Consider the following 24173-nt stretch of genomic DNA (forward strand, 5'->3'; position numbering starts at 1 on the left):
AAATTGATTATTCGTATGTTTTCACTCATTAATTATAAAAAACCAATATTTATTCTAAATTATTAATCGAAGTTGATGCTATTAATTTTCGAATTTAATTTTGTTCAATCCTATAACAATAATTAATGTAAATTTAAAATGCTAGTGATTCATCTTATTATATTAATGAAATATTATTATCACTGTAGTACGTAATACAATTGAAAATACATTTCCAGGAAAAGCATAAGTTACACACAATGATATAACAAAGGCAATTTTCTTTCAATAATCGCCGACAACCGACATTGTTATTTTATTCATTGTATTCCAGTTTGTATCGTGTCGCGACGGTGTAATGGCGTCGCCTTGCCGCACGTTTCCCGCGCTTTTTACTTTTTAATTTATAGCTCCGAATACAAGACTAGGTGAGCTTTATACTTATACAAATAACGCCCTTAACGACAGACCTTAGGCACAGTAGACATATGTCTACTTTTATTATACAAATGTAATATAAAAAAATCTGCTTGATGGACACTAAGCACAACGCGGAGACTTAAAATTAAAGCTTAGTAAATTCGAACCTAATATCAAATAATAATAATATCTAACGGCCGTTCCCAATATACTATCTACAGATAGAGATAAATTACTACCTTCTACTGTCAGTAATAAGGTGTCAATAATCTGAACCTGCCCCAATATACCCGATAAGTCATTCTAATCGCCTCATATTGGGTCGCTTGAATTGCAATTTCCAAACAAACTTCTATCGCTGGTAAGGTATACGTCATCCCATTGACAGACAGCGTGTACGGATAAGACCCACCTTATACTCACCACCATCGATAAGTTTATTGGAACACAAAAGTCAACGATAGTTACGCTTTTTATCTCAAGTAGGCCACAACCGAAGATAGACTGAATATTAGAAAGGGCCGTAAATGAATATAGAAAAATCAATAGTTCAATTATTTTGAATTTCTGTTTTTCATTATGTTTTGAAATTTTACTTAAAATGTTTTGATAACAATTTTAAAGTGATTTATTTCTAAAACTTATAATTTTTATTTCTCAAGGGAATAAAACAATTTTTAAACGTTAAAAATTATGTATGGAGGTAAAAAATATTAATTATAGTGTATTTTATGGGTAGGGCATGTCCTAAAAAGATTGACATTATTTTGGAAAGGTTGGGAAATACTGTTCTAGAATGTTCTGTTGTATTTCTTCTATTACTACAAATCTTGACACATTATTTTCAACCATTAGTCGAACCCTGAAAAATAGTATTTTTCGGTAGATAATTCAGACAATTATATTTACGGAAAAAGTTACGTTAAATTATTTCTTTTTTCTATTTATTGTAAGTCCCCAAAGGGTTTTTTATGAAGACTGCGATATCCTTCTGCCTATTTGTTTGCGGGTTGTGTTACTTACAGTAACAATAAATTCGATAAACTTTTCCGTTAAACATGTTCTTCTCTCACTCTCTCTCGCATATTTTGTTAGTCTACACGCTAGTATATTTAACTCTATGGTATCAGCATTGCAGCTATAACATTATAAAAATAAAAATAAAATCTACATAACGACTAACAAAATGACATTCATGCATTAAAAACATGTTTTACAATTAATTAATAGTTACCATGTCCTATCTTGTACGGTCATATACAACCTTCGTGGAGTTTTCTGTTTTCCCTCGGGAACTAGCACATGATACAAATTACCTCCGTAAAGTCCACGTTCCTTTGTACAACTTAATTATTTATGTACTAAATAGCTTCTTTACTTGTGAATATACATTGTGTTCGTAATAAATCATGGTGTTTTCATGCGTTGGCCAAGTTAATCTATTATGTAAAACATAATAATATTTTAAATATTGATATGGTCACTAGTGGGAGGCTCCTTTGCACAGGATGCCGGCTAGATTATGGGAACCACAACGGCGCCTATTTCTGCCGTGAAGCAGTAATGTGTGAAATTACTGGGCAAATTAGACTTAACATCTTGTCTCAAGGTGACGAGCGCAGTTGTAGTGCCGCTCAGAATCAAGAATCCTGAGTGGCACTGCATTGTAATGGGCAGGGCGTATCAATTACCATCAGCTGAACGTCCTGCTCGTCTTGTGCCTTATTTTCTTAAAAAAAATATATATAAGATAAGCTATGAAGAAAAGACAGTATTCCCGAAAGAAATTAGCAAATATTATGGTTCCCTCTTAAGATGCCTATTTGATAAAGTTTGGAATTGAACATTATCTCATATCCTATTTCAGTTCCGGTTCCCGTTTTCGCTCCCGTTCCCAACATATGATATGAATCTTATTTAAAGGAAGATTGCTATGACAAACTAAATTTACTATTGTGCATTATAATAATGCTTTCAGAAAATTGTTGGGGCTCCCGCGGTACTGTAGCGAATCAGGTATGTTTGCGGATGCACACGTGGATGAAGTTTCATCAATCATCCGCAAACGGACAGCCTCACTGATGCGTAGGGTTCGTGCGAGTAATAACCATATCCTGATGATTTTAGGTATAATCCCGAATGTGCTGTTCTGAGACACTGGGTTCATCTACACACCCACGTACCTGGTGCCTCAACACAACGCAGATTTATGAATTAATTTAAATCAAATCAAATATAATGTTCAAATGTTTAAATAATTTTGTTAATTTTTAATTTTACTAACACAGTTATGAGGCGAAGAGTAAGCAGAAAACACGCAAACATGATGTTTTTAGACAAGTTTTGTGGTGAAAGTGTACCATTTCGAGCTATGAACACTATTTAATCCTGTTACACATATCCTTAAGTCTTATTTGTAGGTTGCTAATGCTTGCTGTTGGTTATAGTTAACACTGCCGAGCCTTTTTGAACTACAACTTTTCTTTGGAGATAAACAAGTTTGTAAGCAGTGGCATGGCGTGACGCATTTTTTTGGTACTTCCCTCAGAAAAGTTATTCTTATAGCTTGTACTTTTTTGTGTAGGTTCATTTATTCAGATTAGTAGTGAATAACGAGGATTGTAAGCATATAAACTGTTTTCCACGCAATAATTTTGAAAATATTGGCTTTGTTACATAGATGGCGGGCCGGCAGCGGTGAACTCATATCGCTCAAGGTCGCTGGCATTTAGTGTTGCCTTAAGTATACTCTGCTAACAATATATGAAGCATGGATTCCGGAATAAGATGCCTCTGCCCTTGCTCCAGTCTATCGCTGTACCAAACGCGCAATTCGCTGCATCAAATTCGATTCAGTAGCTCCGGCGTAAAAGCGTAACAAACAAACTTACATTCACATTTATAATATTAGTAGGGACATAATTAAATAAAATCTATATACTACTTTTGACTGAACGAAGTATGTCCGGACATAAAAATGAACGGAAAAAAACATTACTATGAAAACGTGAAGTATTTTTTTTTATGAAAATAAGGGACGAGACGAGCAGGACGTTCAGCTGGTGGTAATTGATACCTACCCATTACAATGCAATGCCGCTCAGGATTCTTGAAAAACCCAAAAATTCTGAGCGGCACTACAATAGCGTTCGTCACCCTGAGACATAAGATGTTAAGTCTAATTTGCCCAGTAATTTCACTAGCTACGGCGCCCTTCAGAACGAAATACAGTAATGTTTACACATTACTGCTTCACGGCAGAAATAGGCGCTGTTGTGGTACCCATAATCTAGACGGCACATATATTTATTGAGTCATAATTTAATAGTTGGGTCGACTCGCTTGGGAACTAACACGTGATACTATAATTACCTTCATACAGTCTGTGTTGATGTTCGATAACTGGAGTGGACTGTAGATAATATTAATTATAAAAAAAAAGTCGTTTGGCACTCGGGGACTGCCGCGGTAAAGCTATTGCATAGCATGATTTATCAACTTATGCAATTATAATTGTTTATTTTATTTGTACAGTATTTTTTTTTGATAAAATTAATTTAAAAAAAAGCAAACGGGAAGTGAGTAAAATTTAACTTAAATAAAAATGCTTGTCATAATAATAAAAATTTAAAAAACGTGATAAAAAAATAAAATAAATTAAAAAAAATCAAGACGTAGCCCAGGCTCGAACCTGGGACCTTCTGCACAAAAAGCATACGTGATAACCGCTGTTCCACGGCAAGTGTAATAACCGCGGCGAAATATCTATATACATCTAGTAAGTAAGTGTTAGGTACTTTCGTTACGGAATTTCTGGATTCGGTCTCCACGCTCAAAGCCTGCGATAGAAGCTATGCAATAGCTTAAAAAACAATGGTGATTCGAATGAGAACCTGTTGGTCAAAGCTAGGCAATGGTAAATAGAAATTTTTGTCCACTAACCTTGAACTCCCACTTAATTGATCTGCTTTGGTGTCCACGACACGCAATTGTCACGGACAAGAGTAACACAAAGGGCTTTTCGCGAGATATCCAGAACGTCCTGGTCGACAAGTTTCCCGGATCACGGTCTAACTACGACTGCTACGGGGGCCGGCCTACCGGTGCGCGCGGGCCGCGGTCGCCATTACATTGCAAGAAAGATGAGGGTAGTCAGAATTTAAATCTACCCACCAAACCTTACAATGACCGAACAGTTGCTTTGTATAACTTTATCGTAGTAGAGTGTAATCCCTGGATAATATTATACTTTATTATAAGAAAATAATGCTGTATAAAAAGTGTGTGTGTATTATATATATGTTAAGTACGCACCCAACAATTTACAATTCTTTTACGTAATATAACAAAAATCCTTAAAAAATTATTACTTGTGCTTATAATAATTATAATATACTTTATTGGCAACATAATTACACTGCTAAAAATAGGTCAAAAATTATAATATACTATGGGAACCGTTTTATTTCCTTTATGATATCCGCAGTGTAAATAATAAATAAGATAGGGCCTAATATAGATCCTTGCGGAATACCTCTTTCAACCTCACTACACTCTGGCCGATCGATGTTGCCGTTCTCATGTGCTTTTACGTTACTTTTTAGCGTTGCGTAGCCAAATGGCAAAAAACGGAACCCTTATGTATTTGTCATGTCTTTCTGTCTATCTGTCCGTCCGTATGTCACAGCAACTTTTTTCCGAAACTATAAGAACCATTCTTTTGAAACTTGGTAAGTAGATGTATTCTGTGAACCACATTAAGAGTGTCACACAAAAATAGAAAACAAAAAACAGTAAATTTTGGGGGTTCCCCATACTTAGAACTGACACTCAAAAATTTTTTTCGTCAAACCCATAGCCATCGATAGATAGGTCTCCAAAATTGATATTGAGGTTTATAATATATTTTTTTGGACTTAACTGCACTCCATGAAGTAATCCCCATTGAAATCAGTTCATTAGTTTAGGAGGACAAATAACGTGGCACGTAATTTATCCATTGGTTGTAGTTCCGTAGACATTTGAGTTACAAGAGGCTTGGTAACTGAAGTATGATACAAATGGTCTAGCTGACCAGCTAACGTCAGGGTGTCGAACTTGCGTGACGGTTTGCGCGCGCATCGTTAAATTCACTCTCAAATTTTTTCATAACGCGCCAAAAACAATATAACTTCAAAAGAAAACAGAAAAATCTGAAAATAAGTTTAAAAAAAAACGGCTTTTTTTGCTTTTCTCAATTATTGTATGTTTTAAACGTAATCTTATTAGGTAAATAAAACACTAGGCACTCAGAATTTTGCGTTTATTTGTAGGTAAATATTACATTATATCACAAGCAAATAAGTCAAAAATACAGGAAATTTACTACAGCAGGACAAACATACAACCAGAAAAAAAGCTGCTTTACAATTTACGAAAAAAAAAAACAGAAAATACTGTATATATACTTACTTTTTACTGTAACAATATATACTCAAATAATGTAAACCCTCCATTGCATGATGTGTTAAAACCGCCAATTATGAACACAATAAAAATAGACTGTTTTGTTAGGACAAGTTTCTTATCTGTAAAAATATTACTATTATTAAATAATAAAATCGATTTTGATAATTGTATTTCATTCAAATTTCGAACATCTCTAAAAAACAGAGAAATTTGATTTGACCTCTATTCTAATATCAGTCGAGATGACGTTTAGTTCGAAATAGAATGTCAATTTGCAAACAAATTTCACAAATGTTGCACGTAAGTGAGATATCGAACGATATGATAGTCGGGGCCTGTAGTTTGTCACTGAATTAAAAAACTATTAGGTACAACTGCCAGAAAACTTTCCATTACGGGTTAAAGTGTATGGTTAAACGAAAGACTAGGAGGTATGGTCTTTAAACTATAGCTTGCCCTTATTGGGCACAAAAATGTATGGTAACCACCATCAATAATATAATCAATTCATAATATGCAACTCCTTAATGCAAATATTATCTTATATCTTTAAACGAGCAATTCTTGTATATATATATATATATATATATATATATATAATCTGAATCTCGGAGACGGCTCCAACGATTTTCATAAAATTAAGTATGCAGGGGATTTCGGGGGTGATAAATCGATCTAGCTAGGTTTCAATTTAAAAAAAATGGTTTTATCCATGTTTGAATGAGAAACAGCTACAATAACATTAGAATAGAAAGGTAAATTTCGCCACTATATACAAGACTATTATAGCTCAGATGCGACATTGGGTAATCCGGAAAGCAGAAGACCCCGGTTCGAATCCAGAAGTCCTATTAGTTTTTTTTTTGTTCAAGTTTTGTACATTCTTAATAATCCGAGCAAGGCTCGGTCGTCCGGATATTAATATTAAATAGTTGATGTATTAGCAAGAGCTACCAACTTCATGAACTGCCATAACATATCCCAATTAATAATTACATTTATTTAACTACCTAATTATCGTGTTACGAGTAGTAATTAATTTATTTTATATATGTGAAGTGTATGTTACTGTATGTAATTAGGCATTAAAACACTCGTCTATAATAATTAATAACATCACACACTTGTGTTTAGTGCCCTTCACATAAACTACTACTATTTTACTTTTTGTAAGTACTTTCTTTTGATTATATTTTCAGAAATGGCGATCAAAACGAGCTCACTTACGAAAACGTGCGCATGTTTTCTCGTGGCCGTTAACTTTATTGTGTTGGTAAGTTATTATTAAGTCAATTTTATTCAAAACAAAACAATGCTAACTATATTTACAACACTTACGTTAAATTCATTTCGAGATTCATAGACGTCGCTTCATTGTGTGTCTTCTTCTATCGCATTTTTCATTCATGGGGAGTGTTCCGAAGAGCTGTTTCACCTGATTCTTGCCGCCAAATTCAACCTTCCCACGAAACGCCACCAACTATGATATCATCCTCAACATCTGGATGTGTGGCGTTCGTGTGGTTTTCAAAGAACTTTCGGTTATAACTTAGTATCCCGTAGCACGAATTATGAGGTAAAAAATATTGTAATTGATTGAACTTTAGTGCATGATTAGTTTCTGTTGTTTTAACTGTTCTAACATAACCTAACCAATTTTTATGAATTGATAGAGCTTTGGTCCACGATTATAGAGTTACAAATCTTATTACAAGTTAATGCAGTTTTCAAGAAAATAACGAAAAAAATTCTAACCTCTAAACGGGTAAATAAAACAGAGAATACAGAAACATTCACGCAACTACGATAAAAACGGATAAACATTAAAGAAAAACGGAATAAACAATAGAAATAATTTTTTTTTACTGGCTTTACAAGTCTGAGTTCTAGCCATTTAAGTCTAAAAATTATTATTCCCAGACTATTTTATATACTTCACTAGCTGACCCAGCAAACGTTGTATTGCCGATATTAAAATCGCGATACAAAAGTAACTGTTGATCGTAGATGGGTGAAAATTTGAAGTTGTATGTATTTTTTAATGCCGACTCATAATCAAACAAATTTATTAAAAATGTCAAAAAAATTAAAAAAAAAAATGGCGTGGACACACTTAACATTTAGGGGGATGAAAAATAGATGTTGTCCGATTCTCAGACCTACCCAATACGCACTCAAATTTTCATGAGAATTTGTCAAGCCGTTTCGAAGGAGTTTCACAACAAACACCGCGACATGTGAATATGATATATTAGATTTTACTATTTTTCATTTACAATTGACAGTTGCTAGTAAGTCTTTTAGCCTCCCGCCGCCATGCCAGCGCTCATGCACTGTTTTATTTACGTGATTTATCCGTTTTAGGTTAGAAATTTGTTCGATATTTTCTTGAAAACGGTGCATTACCTTGTAATAAGAGTGGTATCATTATAATCGTGGACTAAAGCTCTATCAACTACAATATTTTTACCTCCAAATTCGTGATACGTTTCGGATACTCAGTCCAACCCAAACTTTCTTCCATGTACAACCAAGCTGTGGAATGAGCTTCCTTGTGCGGTGTTTCCGGAACAATACGACATGGGTACCTTCAAAAAAGGCGCGTACACCTTCCTTATAGGAAGGCAACGCTCCTGTGATTACTTTTGTGTTGCAGGAGAATGTGGGTGACGGTGATCACTTCACATCAGGTGATCCGCGCGCTCGTTTTCCTATTCTCCTGAATAAAATATAATTTCGATTCAAAGTGAAGATTTTTGGATGATTACAACTACTACTATTTTTCTCTCCGCTATATCTGTTTTTGTATATCAAGTAGGTTAAAAAGGCATAAAAGGCATTTATTTTCACAAAATTGATTCCTTTAGAATTCTATTTGATGTCATTTCTAATATACTAAACACTACTACCGCTTCGGAAACAAATGGCGCTCTGAGAGAGAAGAAGCGGCGCAAGAAACTCTCCCAGCGTTTTTTGCACTCTATTTAAACATATATACAATATTGTAGTGCCATTGCTATTGCTATAAAAGAATCATAATCCTCATAGTCCCAGGCTGTCGGATCACTTAGATATTCAGCTGTGGAGTAATTTACGACAGAGACATTTTTTAAATAAAACATTTAAATTTATTTATAGACTAGCTAACCCAGCAAACGTTGTATTGCCGATATTAAAATCGCGATACAAAAGTAACTGTTGATCGTAGATGGGTGAAAATTTGAAGTTGTATGTATTTTTTAATGCTGACTCCAGAATCCAACAAATTTAAAAAAAAATGTAAAAAAAATTAAAAAAAAAAAAATCGTGTGGACCACCCTTAACATTTAGGGGTATGAAAAATAGATGTTGGCCGATTCTCAGACCTACTCAATATGCTCACAAAATTTCATGAGAATCGGTCAAGCCGTTTCGGAGGAGTACGGGAACGAACATTGTGACACGAGAATTTTATATATAAGATAATGTCTGTACAGTGGCTGGGACTTTATTATAAAAGTGTATACATTTACCCTTAAAGCTATTATGTTTATTTAAGAGCTTAAGATTTTTCTGTTTCGATATAGTTTAAAATCATTGATGGCCAATGTTTTCTTTTATAATAAATACTGTCTAGTGTATGATTTAATGTGATTTTATTTCATTAACTAACAATCCTAACTGAAGACTTTTGCTTAACTGGCATTAAAGATATGTTAAAGTTTTATACAATAATTTCAAAACGAACTATATATTTAAAGCTTTTGGTGTGTTTACGTAAGTTGAAGGCTGTATCAAGGTAGTGTATGCCGGCTAAAAGTTAGACAGCCTTCGTTTGAACCTTGTGAGAACCTTCAACATTTAATCGACAAAACGTTTAAATAAAACTTACAATAAAGTTCCTTAAATTGCGTAAACATTGTTTGCTATCAATAATTTATATAGACAGTGGTTAGTGACCTATATACTGAGCTAGAGATCCCGGGTTCGAAATCCGGTATTTTTATGTATTTATGTACATTTGAGTAAGTATAAAATATGACGTTGTCTTTGAACCCATAGTACAGACCTATGTCTAGTTTGGGGCAAGATAATTTGTGTAAAAGTGTGTCAATTTTTTATTATAACTCTTGAACGAGAAAAATAATAATAATTGAAAAAACCGGCCAAGTGTGGGTCAGATTCGAGAGAAGCCCTTTCATACGATACCCCCCACATGAGACGGTTGACTCAATTCAAAATTTGGACCGTCCTATCTTGCATAAACTTTATTACAAATGTATAGTTTTCAGACTTTTCCCAATACTTTTAGTATATAGATTAGAGGGAAATACCCTATAGATATTGTTTCCCTTTTACGGCATATACGGCACACGGTTTGATGTTATACCTACCTCCACGTATAATAATAATATTAACACACTTTTTACACAATTTATCTTGCCCCAAGTTAAGCATATATAGCCTATGTTATGGGTTACAAGACAATGATATATTTAATACAATATACTTACTTAAACATACATAAATTCATATAAACATACATAAATACATTTAAACATCCATGACTCGGAAACAAACATCCATATTCATCATATTATAAATGCTTGCACCTACCGGGATTCGAACCCGTATAAGAGTAATAACGTATCCCCGATATAAGAGTCTTGTCAGTCAATCACACTTTTATAGAAAACTAAACTTTTTTAAGTTTGGTTTTAGAAGGTAGAAAATAGTTCTCAATAAACATAAACTACATATAATGTGATTATGTAACAAAAAAAAATATATTATTGTTGATATATACTGGCAGAATTTCTGCATTGGATAGCTAGGCTGATCCGTTGTCCAAAATAGGTGCCGGCGCTTGGGCTACCAGTAGTCCTATTGAGGCGAGAAGATAATACTTTGTTCATGTTTTATTTTACAGAAAAAATGTATTCATGTGCTTGCAAATATTAAACAAAGAGAAAGCTGCAAACCTCATTTTCAAAAACTAAATATTCTTACATTACCGTGCACATATATATTCGAAATATGTAAGTTAACACCCAAATCTATACACTAAAATCATAGACGTGCCCCGGCACAACACACCTCGCTATAAAAATAATCTTATGCAAACTAAATCTAAATTAACATCACACAGTTCCGGTTCCTACCCAATGGCAGTTAAAATTTATAATAAGTTACCAGAACACTTAAAAGCCGACACCAATATTAAAAAATTCATAAGCTGTTTGAAAAAGTCACTTTTGGAAAAATGTTACTATTCTATAAATGAATACCTAGAGGAAAAATATATTTGAATGTCTCCCCTCTGACGTTCATTGCTATGCCTTATTATGAGATGCATGTGATAATTATTTAGTACTTCAATTTTGTTTAGTAACTAAGTCGTATGTACCGCAAATTAATAAAATAAATAAATAAAAGACATTCTCCGCGCCTCTGTGCCCCACGGGCCAAGTGTCTCGACACCAAACGGCACAAAGATGTATGACTCACTGAGACCGACATTGTTAAATGTATTACAACTTAATAAATTAAATTATATTATTTAGTGATTGTTAAAGCGATCCAGTTAATAGTTAATATGGTTACAGATGGCAAGTATTTTCCTGTTCTCCTGTGGTCTATGGACTATAGTGTCTCCCGGGTCCCTGAACTACGCGATACAGGTGTTCGGAACGCCCCATATGAAGGTAACACCAATAAGTAGTCGCCAAGTTGTATTGAAATATTTACAAATAATATTGATATTAATGAAGACATATCTACTTATTTTGGCGTACAATTATCAGAGTGGTGAAAAAGAGTGCCTCTAACGGCTGTTTTCAATGACCTATCTATCCTTAGTTTAACTTACTAGAGGTAGACAAATATATTCTTTTACGTTTACTTACATTTCAATAACCTATCGACACATAGCATTGGACTATAACTAAAATTGTACATAACTATGGATATTTATGATCTTGTTATTAAACGGTGATAGCAATATATCCGTAACTAGAGATACGTTATTGAAAACTGCCGTAAATCATCGGACTTCTATACTTAAATAATGCTTACCTATATTTACCATACACTCTTAGCGCTGCGTCGCTCTATGTCGCGTCGGCCGGTTTTCCCACGGCATCCGCATCCTATTATAAATAGCGTCAGTAATTATTAAGTCATATTATTATTAATATAATATTATTTTTTAATAATTAAATTATAAATAAAATGTTTGGGTGATATCAATGAATGTATCTAAAAGCTCTAAAATGGGAGGCTCCTTTGCACATGATGCCGGCTAGAGTATGGGTACCACAACGGCGCCTATTTCTGCCTTGAAGCAGTAATGTGTAAGCATTACTGTGTTTCGGTCTGAAGGGCGCCGTAGCTAGTGAAATTACTGGGCAAATGAGACTTAACATCTTATATCTCAAGGTGACGATCGCAGTTGTAGTGTCGCTCAGAAGTTTTGGGGTTTTTCAAGAATCCTGAGCGGCACTGCATTGTAATGGGCAGGGCATATCAATTACCATCAGCTGAACGTCCTGCTCGTTTCGTGCCTTATTTTCATAAAAAAATGCTATTGAAAGCTGTTGTATTGTGTTTTTATTTTATTTTACACAGACCTTTCTTTCGACAAAAAGTTTTAAAACTGTTGAATTTTAGAATAATAATGCAACATCGCTAATATCGCAAACTACCTATAAAAAAAGATGAATTCGATTGAAAATGGAAACTTTATTTATCTATGAAAATATAATAGTACAATACCGACATTGTTACCTACATGCGATTCTAAAATTAGAATATATCAAGGGTTGGCACTTATGCAGTATTAATTTATTTACCTGAGTTTAGAGAACGAAGAGTTTTACAATCATAATAAATCTTAAAGCTTTGTAACGTAAAACCAATTAGAGGTTCTATCTTATAAAAACAGTATATGAGAAGGTACACTAACAGTGAGTATACACTATACAGTACAGAAAAGTAATTATTAATGAAGTTATACTTCTTTAGGCTCGTTATGAAAAAAAAATATGACGGTGAAATTTTATGATGCGCGCGCATCACTGCAACAGGGTGAAGTTGGTTCCTAAAATTTTCTGACATTTGCGACATTCGTTATTTTTTTTGGTTTCTTCGTCCATTATTAGGACAGGCACAGGGTTCAAGCCCATACAGCCGTATTTGTTATTAAATAATTAATTGTCTAGGCCATCATTGCAAGATTTTTACAATATTATTCTTTCTAAAAACGTAGAATAGCAGGAGCAATTAATAATTTTATGTATTTTTGCTTTGTTACGCCAAAGAATTATAACTTCTTGCGTGCATACAAAGGTATATATACACATTTTTATATTAAGGCCCAGGGCGGCAAATTTTTTAGGGCGGCAAATTTTTGAAAGTGAAAAAAAAATTTTAGTCTTATCGAGATTGTCTTATCAATATAATTAATTTATCCTGTTAATTAATAATTTTTTATTTTATTGATAATTTAAGAAATTCAATTTATCCATTATTGTTTAATTATAATTTTGTCACGTTTAGTCAAAATTAATAATAAAAAAGATTTAATAAATTTATTTCCTTGGAGATTTAAAATAATAATCGATTTTTTTTATTTTGTGGAATTAAAGAAATTTAATTAGTATTTTATATTTTTATTATAAGTAAAATTCCGGATTTTTTTTCCGGCGCCCAGGGGCGGCATTAAGTTTAAATCCGGCCCTGCCTGCTATGTTATATTTATTGGGTTTTAAGTCGTACAAATATTTTCACTAGCATAAATTATAACCTTTGTGGTTTTTTAGATGCTAAGTTGGCCTAGTTTGTGTATCAATAATATTTAATATGATAAATTTATTTAAAAAAATCACATTAATTTGGCATACCAATTACTTATGTATCTATGCTAATAATTACTTAGGTAACTATCGAACACTTAAAACTTGCAAAATAAAGAATACCAAAGAATTTTGCTGGTAATAAGAGTAGTTAAAAACTAAATCCGAAAGTATTAAAGAAAAATCATTAATTTTTTTATAAGAAATATAGTTTATATTACTTTTTTTTAAACTCCTTTACAATGACACCAACTAATTTTCCTTGGTATTAAGAGTATCTATTTTAGGACCAAATCCGAAAGTAGAGAATAATAAACAATACCTTTTTTTTAAAGTAAGTCGTGTAAGTAGACAGGTTATCTTATTTTTTAATCCCCATTACCATAACTCCAACTAATGTTGCTTGGTATTAAGAGTATTTTAGGACCAAATACGAGAGTAGAGAAGCAAAAATATTTTTTTTTTTCTAACACCCTTTTCAATAACACCAATGAATTTTGCTGGCGATAAGGATCAAGATTTATTTTAAATGAAAAAAAAAGCCCGCTGAGTTTGTTGCGCCCGTTCTTCTCAGGTCGGAGGCATTCATTTTGGAATGGGTTGTAGTTTTTGAGTTTCAATAAGTGATGTCACATCCTATTTTGAATAAAAATATTTGAATTTGATTCGGTTTAGTTTTATAACTGCAGTGACAGCCCTAACCGTGACCCGGTCACGTACCGACACGCCGGCTGTTCCGGTGTCACGTCGATTGAAAGCTAATGTATCAAACAATATTGTTTTATACAAAGTGGGCTTGCTTTGTGAGATTTTTTTTGTAATTTTGTAGATATCATACGGTTCGGCATGCTCACTAAAATGGCATTGCTTGCGGCAGCATTGTATGCCGGGTCGTTTCCTTCCCTCAAATATGTGCGAAGGGAACGATGGCTGGTCCGTGCGACAACTCGCGAACGGGTGTTCCTTGCAGTACCTGGCCGATAGTTAATAAATCATTGTATTTTTTGTATGCGATTACTAATAATGACATTAATCACGACCACAATTAAACATTAGGAAAAAGACAAAATTAATAGATGCACTTAAGTACGCTGTAACATAAAAAAGAAATGGAAAATCACTTTGGGAAGGACCAAAAACGTAATTATAAGCAAGAATCTGTGTGTCTGTGTGTGTGTGTTTTTTTTTAATGATTATAAGGGACGAGACGAGCAGGACGTTCAGCTGATGATAATTGATACGCCATGCCCATTACAATGCAGTGCCGCTCAGGATTCTCAAAAAACCCATAATTCTGAGCGGCACTACAATTGCGCTCGTCACCTTGAGACATAAGATGTTAAGCCTCATTTGCCCAGTAATTTCACTAGCTACGGGGCCCTTCAGACCGAAACACAGTAATGCTTACACTTTACTGCTTCACGGCAGAAATAGGCGCCGTTGTGGTACCCATAATCTAGCCGGCTTCCTGTGCAAAGGAGCCTCCCACTGGTGGTTGCATGTGTGCGTGTATGTGTGTATTATACTCTCGGTTACGATCAGTGTAGACTGTAGAAGGTTTTCAGTGGAGTTATAGTGCACAAATAAAATTTGAAAAACAACAAAATTGATTTGAACAAAGTATACAAGATTTTATAACGATACGCCACTCGAACGGTTAGCTCAGTTGGTTAGAGCACCGGCACGGAACGCCGGACGTCGTGGGTTCGAGTCCCGCATCGTTCATAAAATTTTGTTGTTTTTCAAATTTTATTTGTGTATTAATCCTAGAAGTAAGGGTTATCACATTAAACACACAACAAATTGTTTAGAGTTATAGTGCAATTTTTGTAACCACTCTTTCAAGACAAGTTTGCTTTTACTTCTATTGAGAGTGTTAATTGACAGCACTCTGTACATACCTCATCGTAAAGGTTGAAAACATAAGAAGCGGTGTGAGCAACTAGTTTTTTTTTCACAGATTCTACCTTTTCTTAGTTGAGTTGTTTTCGAATCGTAATAAGGCTTTTTTTTTAAACTGCATACAAGATTTTAAGCCGATGCACTGATAATACCTCTGCTAGTCAATGACGTACAATAAATAACTTGGCTCCCAAGCGCCTATTAAAGGTCGTCAAGAAATGTCCGATCGGCGTTGTATATACATACCAAATTAACATCTTATTATATAGCAGTAATGTTCAAAGTCTATTATATATGCTCATTAGAAGCACGGACGCGAACACAAGGCAAGAACATTTTGTTTTAGCAATTGAAATGTAATTATTTAGCAAAATGATTAAAAACGTCAAGTTAGTTACACAATTTTGTAAATATAAATCTTATCTGAAATACGACACTACATCCTTTTCAAGTTTAGAACATTTTGTCATTGCGCGGCGTTGTATTCAAAGCGCGGTCGAAACACAACTAAACGAAAATTCTGCCTAATAGACGCGTAGGCAGAGTTTTGATTCAGACAATTTTTGAGCGTTATTGCGAGTGTAGTTGTATATTCTACTTCAATTCTGCTAGTTTATACAGTTCTATAGTTGGGTGGTAGATTGTAGTTTAAATAAAACACTTTTAAAGGATTAAAACGCGTGTAACTGCGTTTTTAGTTTCAAGACCTTTCCAGTTCTCTCTTTCATCTCTGGAATGGTCTGGAAAGGTGAAACGTCGGGTTGGTCCAATAAAAAAAAATATACCTTTTACGGAAAAATCTAATGTAAAAAAACACAGTTACAATTACACGCGTTTTAATCATTTTAAAGTGTTTTATTTAAATGTATAACACTCGCGTTATACATTTAAGAAAATACTAGATTGTAGTCACGGACGAGAAAAAAAAGAAGGACTCCGCGCCGTGATATTAGCAAGTGAAGCACCGTTATGCTAGTGTGTGTGCGGTTACGGGGGATACTAGTAACACAATTTTTTCTCCCTTAAATAATCATATATGGCCACAAATACTTATATAGTATCATTTTTACACTTTTTAAAACGCACGATGGCATTTATAAATATTTTATTGAGACTCAAACTGATTTGTCACAGACGATGACAATTCTCATAATGGCCGCCTATCGGCCTGTAGTAGTGTAAGTGTGTGCGTCGGGCTATGTATTTACACGTCAATCGGCTTGTTGTGGTGCTACACTGTTATGTAAGCTGACACGGAGTACTTATTTTTTTACTAGTCCGTGATTGTAGTTTTTGATGTTCAATAATTGATTTCATGCTCTATTTTGAAAATTTGAATTTGATTCCACTCGTGTTGCTAGGAGTACTTCCTAGACGGTGATCACTTCATCAGATGATTATACACTAGTTTGTCTATTAAATAAAATAATCATATGTCACCAACCTTTTACAAATGATTACAAACATGATAAAAATGTAATTTAGCCGAATAGAGACACAGTTCGGTCGTGACGTTAAATGGCCGATCAATAATGATTGATGTAGATAACCTATATTCTGTAAACGATATTGACGCTACAAACATAATGTCAATTATACTCGTATTACCAGTGGGAGGCTCCTTTGCACAGCTAGTGAAATTGCTGGGCAAATGAGACTTAACATCTTATGTCTCAAGGTGACGAGCGCAATTGTAGTGCCATTCTGATTTTTTTCAAGAATCCTGAGCGGCACTGCATTGTAATGGGTAGGGCGTATCAATTACTATCAGCTGAACGTCCTGCTTGTTTCGTTCCTTATTTTCATAAAGAAAAAAAAATAAAGTGTAAAATAACTGCTTATTATTTTTACTATTTTTTACAATAAAAACTCTATTAATTGTCCCTTGAATTATAAAAAAAAATGATGTGGTGTCGTGGGACACCAGGTAGGAACGAAGTTCCTTCGGCTAATGTAGAATCGACACAAATTGCAAAAAAAATCGTTCTAATATTGCTATAATCGTTATAATATATTAATATAATAATATTGATAATATATACACTACTCGCTTGTGTATGCGACTGTCGCGCCTGCGCACGTCTCATTTAACGGTTTTATTCCACGCACTTTTTTCCACGGATTTTTTCTTACGGTTTTACTATCACATTTTTTTCAGTTCGGTCGCGCAGCAAAATCCCTATCGCCTCCAAGCCTGCCGTAAGGAACTTCGATCCAAAAAAAACAGAAGTTGGCATCTGTAAAGACTGCCGAAAGAAATGAAAACTAAAAACTTTTAGTATAAAATAGCTTCTTTTAGCGGCCACTATTAGATGCTTGTGTGCGTGGGATCTTGACACTCAATGGCATCTTTCAAATTTTGTTACATACGCTTCGTGTTATTTTACATTGAAATTAAAAAAATACAAAATACTTACTGATGATAATATGTGATCCCAGAAATATGAAATACTTCTTATTTCTTGTAGTACTTTTACAAAATTTTACTACGCAACCCGGCATTTTAGTTTCAATTATTAGCAAAAACTGCAAATTCGACTGCCGAAGACAGCAAGCGTCGCAAATATGTTGGTCTCAGTGAGTCATACATCTTTGTGCCGTTTGGTGTCGAGACATTTGGCCCGTGGGGCCCAGACGCGCAAAGAATGTTCAAAATACTATCTTTGCGCATCGATAAGCCTTATCGAGGAACTGGAAACCCAAGCGCTGGCAGCTATTTCGGTCAACGGATCAGCCTTGCTATCCAACGCGGTAATGCTGCCAGTATTCTTGGTACGTTTCCACGTAATGACAGTTTTAATTTTATGTAGTCGTAGTATTGTAAATATAATTATTAGCAAATAAGTTTAACAGAACATGTGGCACGTCAACGTCACACATTGATCGAGAATGGCTCGAGTCCGCCCGCTTGGGCGTAGTATTCGTTGCCGCACTTTGCCACTACGCCTGCGGTATCTAGTTGGAGCGCAACGGAGACCAATCCTTAATAATAACTATAGTATATATACTTCGTTCTCTAACCGCAATATATGTATGTTAAGTTTTGTTCTGTTCACAGACATTATTTCCAGAAGAAGCGTTGACATTCCAGCTTGGATTAGCAGCGGCCATGTTGGCTATATTTTTCTTCTTTATATCGTTCATGGGACTGTATGGTGCCATCGCTCGATCACCATTTCTATTGTTTATGGTAAGATTCATAATCAAAAAAATTTTTTGGCCTATTTGAATTTTGAAATGTCTGTTAACTGTTAACGTAGTCTGTCTATCTTTTTTTATTATGAAAATACAGGATGAGACGAGCAGGACGTTCAGCTGATGGTAATTGATACGCCCTGCCCATTACTATGCAGTTGCGCTCAGGATTCTTGAAAAGCCCAAAAGTTCATAGCTGCACTATATCTGCGCTCGTTATCTTGCGACATAAGATGCTAAGTCTCATTTGCCCAGATTTTTGAATTTTTTTTGAAACACAGTAATGTTTACACATTACTGGTTCACAACAGAAATAGGCGCCGTTGTGGCACCCAAAGTCTGTATCTGGTAAGAGGTTGTTACTTAATGTTTTTAAGGATCTTTTTAAGCCCTTTTTTCCTTACCATCAAAAATATAACTTGTAAAAAAAACCAAGTCTCGCAACTCAGTTCTTCTGCAGTAACAAGTTATGAGATCCATGTAATCCCAAGTCGGTCAATTTATTTAGTCCCTACTTCTATCTAACAATAATATCTTATAGTGACCATATCAATGTTGAAAATATTTAAGGTTTTAAGTAAATAGATTAACTTGGCCATCGCGTGAAAACACACTGTCACTATTCTTGAAAAACCGCAAAAACTCGTCACCTTGAGACATATAAGATGTTAAGTCTCATTTGCCCAGTAATTTCACTAGCTACGGCGCACTTCAGACCGAAACACAATAATGTTTACACATTACTGCTTCACGGCAGAAATATGCGCCGTTGTGGTACCCATAATCTAGCCGGCATACCGTGCCAAGGAGCCTCCCACTCCCATCTTTTTTATTTTTAAACGACTTCGAAAAGGAGAAGGTTCTCAAATTCGATTGGTATATTTTTTTTATTCAAAAAACAATACATCTGACAAAAAATAAATTAGATTTTTTAGATATGTCGGTTCTCGGAACAATTATGAAATTACAGACAAGGACAACAACAGATAACGATGCATCTTGGTATAGAGAGAGAGTGAGAGAGAGAGAAGAGAAAAAGAGAGTGAGTTGAGTAAAGGAGACGGATACCCTTTCATACATTATTGGGCCAAGATGTAAAAGGATGAAATTAGTGTCACTAAATAGCTTATAAATTAAAAAAGCATCACTGAAAATTTGAGGATTTTTGGCAATCTGAAAGCTGAGTTATGGGAGGTTTTGTAAAATTGAGGCTATGCAATATATGGGCAACAACCTATATTATGAGCTTATTTTTGAAATGCAATTGTTATTTTGTTGTATGATAATCATTCTACAAGTATTGCAATATGAGAAGTCAAATAGAAAGAAGGAAAATATCAACAACGAGAAACACTCAAATGACAAATCGCGTAGTTATGAAACGAGTGATTGACAATTGACGTTCTAGACTATTCTGTGGCTGTCACTGTCAGCACAGATAAAAAAAACAAAACGAGATTCAGAATCGACTTTTTGTTCGATCGATTTCTTAAGTTGATATTTAATTTTTTTTAAGAAAAAACATTATGTTATGTTAATTATAATGTTTTTTGTAGTAAGGTACTTTTATTGAATCAATCATCTGGTGCATGTGATTTTGGGTTGAATTGTATAAACTCGTTCACCTTAATCGATTATAGTAATCGATATCCCATTTTTATCGTGAATTTTAACATAATGAAAACTTAATTTTAAGATTTCTCGTTTTTTAGATTGTGAATTAGGCTAATATGTAATATATTGTATATTTTGAAATAGAAAAATATAGCAAATTTTTTAAACCATATCTCAGCTTATTACATTTTGGCCCAGAAATCCCCGTCTCCTTTAAAAAGAATTGGTTTAAGTTCTGCTGATTATCGGGTTAACCGGGTTGCATGCGCCACTATCTGAATGTTTTTTATCGTGATTCCAGTATGCGGTGCTGATGCTGCTGTTACTTCTGCTGGAATGTGCCCTCGTGTATTACTTTACCAGCAGTGTTCTAGAGGTGAGTATTAAGGCGCTACCTTCAAAAAATATTGTTTATCCTTTCTCTGTTTCACATGACGTATTTTTTCAGGTATATGATCTAACTATTAAGAATTAGTTATATCTATACATACGTAATAAATCTTTGAAGAGTTTTTACTTGTATTTGATGCGTTGTCTACAAACAATAAAAGAATGGCGACCCAACTCTTTTTTTCCAAGTTCAAATATTATTATTCAAAATAGGATTCAATATCACCTATTGGATGTCAAAAACTAGTAGCGCAGAGACGTCGCTTTATCACGGGAAGTGTTCGAAGTGCTGTTTGAACTGATTCCGACCGCCGAATTCATCCTTCGAACGACACGCCACAAACTAGGATATCCCCGCTATCTGGATGTATGGCGTCCTTCCATAGTGCGGAATTTCAAGGAACTTTCTTCCACGTACAAGGAAGCTGCAGAATGAGCCTCCTTGTGCGGTGTTTCCACGACGATACGACATGGGTACCAGCCGGCAACGCTCGTGTGAATCCTCTGGTGCTGCAAGAGAATGTGGACGGCGGTGATCACTTAACATTGGATGACCCGTACGTTCGTTTGTGTTTCTCTTTCATAATAAAAAAAAACTTAAGATGTCATTTTCGAGTCCTTATAAGAGCCTAAACACATGATCGGATTTGGTATGGCCGAACCATCGCACGCGGTCTGGGGGCCTACTCCTAAAATCGATATTCGCTAAATCGTCGCATTAGTCGTGTCGAATCCAAATCTTAGTTACATCGTAATCAATGTCGAAACGATGATTGAACGAACGAAACGTTATTCGATATTATCGGTCCTAATCCTACTCTTAGTTCAAAATGTCAGAGACGAATATTCGAATTTCACAAATAATCAAACGTCACTTTTACGATAATCTCAACGACACCTTCTAGGCTGTCAATGCTATTATCGTTTCAAGTTGTATAGATATATTTGCCATACATTATACATACTTAATAAATATTATTGAAATAATTATATGTGATTTACTATTCAACAGGATTTCTTGCTACTAAGTCATTTAAGTCATTTTGTTGGTCGTTTATGCGTAGAAATAATGCAAATGGCCGCCTGAGAAATTGGAAGTCGACGAGAAGGGTTGAATTACTTTTCTTTTACATTTTATTATCCGCAAGTTTTGTATTATTTATTCAATTTTAAATGGTCATATTATATTCATTACATGTTTTTTTAACATTTACATTATGTGTAAATGATCCCAAATAGGTGGTGCAGAGTCTGGCATGGTCCTTAGCGCCTAAACTATGTTTTGACTTTTGACACTTAACAGCGACATAGCACAGATAATGTTTAAATCTGAACATATTTAATTTACACCATGTTAGGTAAAAAACTGAAAATATAAGTCTATGGTAACAAGAAACGATAAGTAATTCGAACATTTGTTAGAGTAGGATAGTTGCGATATATTCGGAGTAGTATCGTATCGTTCCGAATGTAATGTCGTCGATTTTGCGAGTAGACCTCCTGGTAGCGGACTATATAAGATGGTATGGTATGTCCTTCGCACAAAATTATTATAAGTCCCGTCTGTACCGTACCGAGTACGACGCCGGACCAATTGGTATGAGGCGGCCATCGGACCGTTTACACTCCGGCTGTACCAAATCCGACAATGTGCTTAGAAATAGAAAACACTTTATTAGCAATAAAAAAAACACTCACATAAAAAACGCAACAATTTACACTAAATTAAATATGAAAAAAAATATTATGAAAATTAAAAATAAATAAACAAAAATAACTGTGTGGCGCGTGATTCCCTGCTAAAAGGAGCTGACTCAGTATATTATTGGTCAGTGCAGAAGACACCAACACAACACTGGTTTTCATCAGCCCCTCGTGACATTTGGAGTAGACAGTTGCTATAGTCTTCCCATTGTAATTAATTTGTGTAGGTATCAAAAATAATGACTGAATTGCAAAGCACAACACAAACCACTTTATTATGTACAGATAATAAAAGTTATAATTGTAAAAACAATTATAACTTTTATTTTTCAAATATACACTCTCGGAGTTATTTAACAACACTTTAACACGGTAGAATAGTCTATTTAAAAAAAAAATCAAATTCAACATTTCTATATTTGGTATTAAATTATATATACAAAATTACTTAAATCTACTTATTAAAGCAATTTACAATTAAGCCTTATATATGTAGGTATCAGAAAACTTATTTCTACAACCCTATCTACGTATTGAGGGATAAAACTTTATTATGCTTAAAAAACTAATACATGAGGTTTGTGAGGGGGGGGGGGGGGAATCCAGGAAACTGGGAAAACCTGGCTATTTGCTATTGAAATAGTCTATTTAATCCCGAGCAAGGCATTATATACCCTTCGTCACCCCTCTCTTCACCTCACCTCACCCCTCCACGACTCGCCTCACACTTCACACCGCTACACTAGCGCTACCTCTCAGACAGCCGCTGCTCACTTCACGTGACTCGTTACAGAATATTATATTTTGTTGATTTTGTCGTTTTTTTTTTATTTATAGTGTAATAAAATAAAGTTTAGGTTATAATGTTCCATCTGATCTTCACAGAAAGGTGTTGAAGAACAGGACGGGCAGTTGGCACACGCTATACGTCTGTCTCTACACTGCTGTGACTATAATTATACGTGAGTACACGATGTAACACAAAATACATCACTAGTTCTTGGTCACTAAAAAAAAGTATATAAATACCACGGATGAGTAAAAAAATAAGGACTCCGTGTCACCTTACATAACAGTCAGGCACCAAAACAAGCCGGTAAACGTGTAAATACATACCCCACGCACATACTTACACTAATACAAGCCGATCGGCCGCCACTATGAGATTTGCCATCGTCTGTGACAGATCAGTTTCCAGCGCAATAAAATATTTTAAAAATAGAAGGACTCCGCGCCGTGATATTAGCAAGTGAAGCACCGTTATGCTAGTGTGTGTGCGGTTACGGGGGATACTAGTTACACAATTTTTTCTCCCATAAATAATCATATATGGCCACAAATACTTATATAGTATCGTTTTTACACTTCGTCACAACGCACGACGGCATTTTTAAAATATTTTATTGAGACGTAAGCTGATCTGTCACAGACGATGACAATTCTCATAATGGTCGCCTATCGGCCTGTAGTAGTGTAAGTGTGTGCGTGGGGCTATGTATTTACACGTTATGTAAGGTGACACGGAGTCCTTATTTTTTTTACTAGTCTGTTGTCTATATATATATAGTCTGGTATCTGTGTTTTGTGTTTGTAAGTAGGTAATTTATGTTTTAGTAACCTTTACTACACAAATGTTTTTTAACAATTGGGATCACGTTATAAAAGCATATACATCGATAAGATTGACAT

The 24173-nt window shown here is 34.6% G+C and overlaps 2 long non-coding RNA genes across 2 annotated transcripts; one reads left to right on the forward strand and one right to left on the reverse strand.

The window, feature by feature from the left end:
- Positions 1–323: 323 nt before the first annotated feature.
- On the forward strand, positions 324–18771 carry LOC126973428 (uncharacterized). The gene is made up of 4 exons (XR_007731348.1): positions 324–407; positions 7047–7120; positions 11433–11531; positions 18640–18771. It is a non-coding gene; the product is annotated as an uncharacterized LOC126973428 (long non-coding RNA).
- On the reverse strand, positions 5856–12744 carry LOC126973431 (uncharacterized). The gene is made up of 3 exons (XR_007731351.1): positions 12678–12744; positions 11902–11975; positions 5856–5966 (listed from the first exon to the last, which is right to left on the reverse strand). It is a non-coding gene; the product is annotated as an uncharacterized LOC126973431 (long non-coding RNA).
- Positions 18772–24173: the final 5402 nt, after the last annotated feature.

The sequence above is a fragment of the Leptidea sinapis genome, chromosome 29 (assembly GCF_905404315.1).
Source record: "Leptidea sinapis chromosome 29, ilLepSina1.1, whole genome shotgun sequence".
In the NCBI taxonomy this organism is placed as follows: domain Eukaryota; kingdom Metazoa; phylum Arthropoda; class Insecta; order Lepidoptera; family Pieridae; genus Leptidea; species Leptidea sinapis.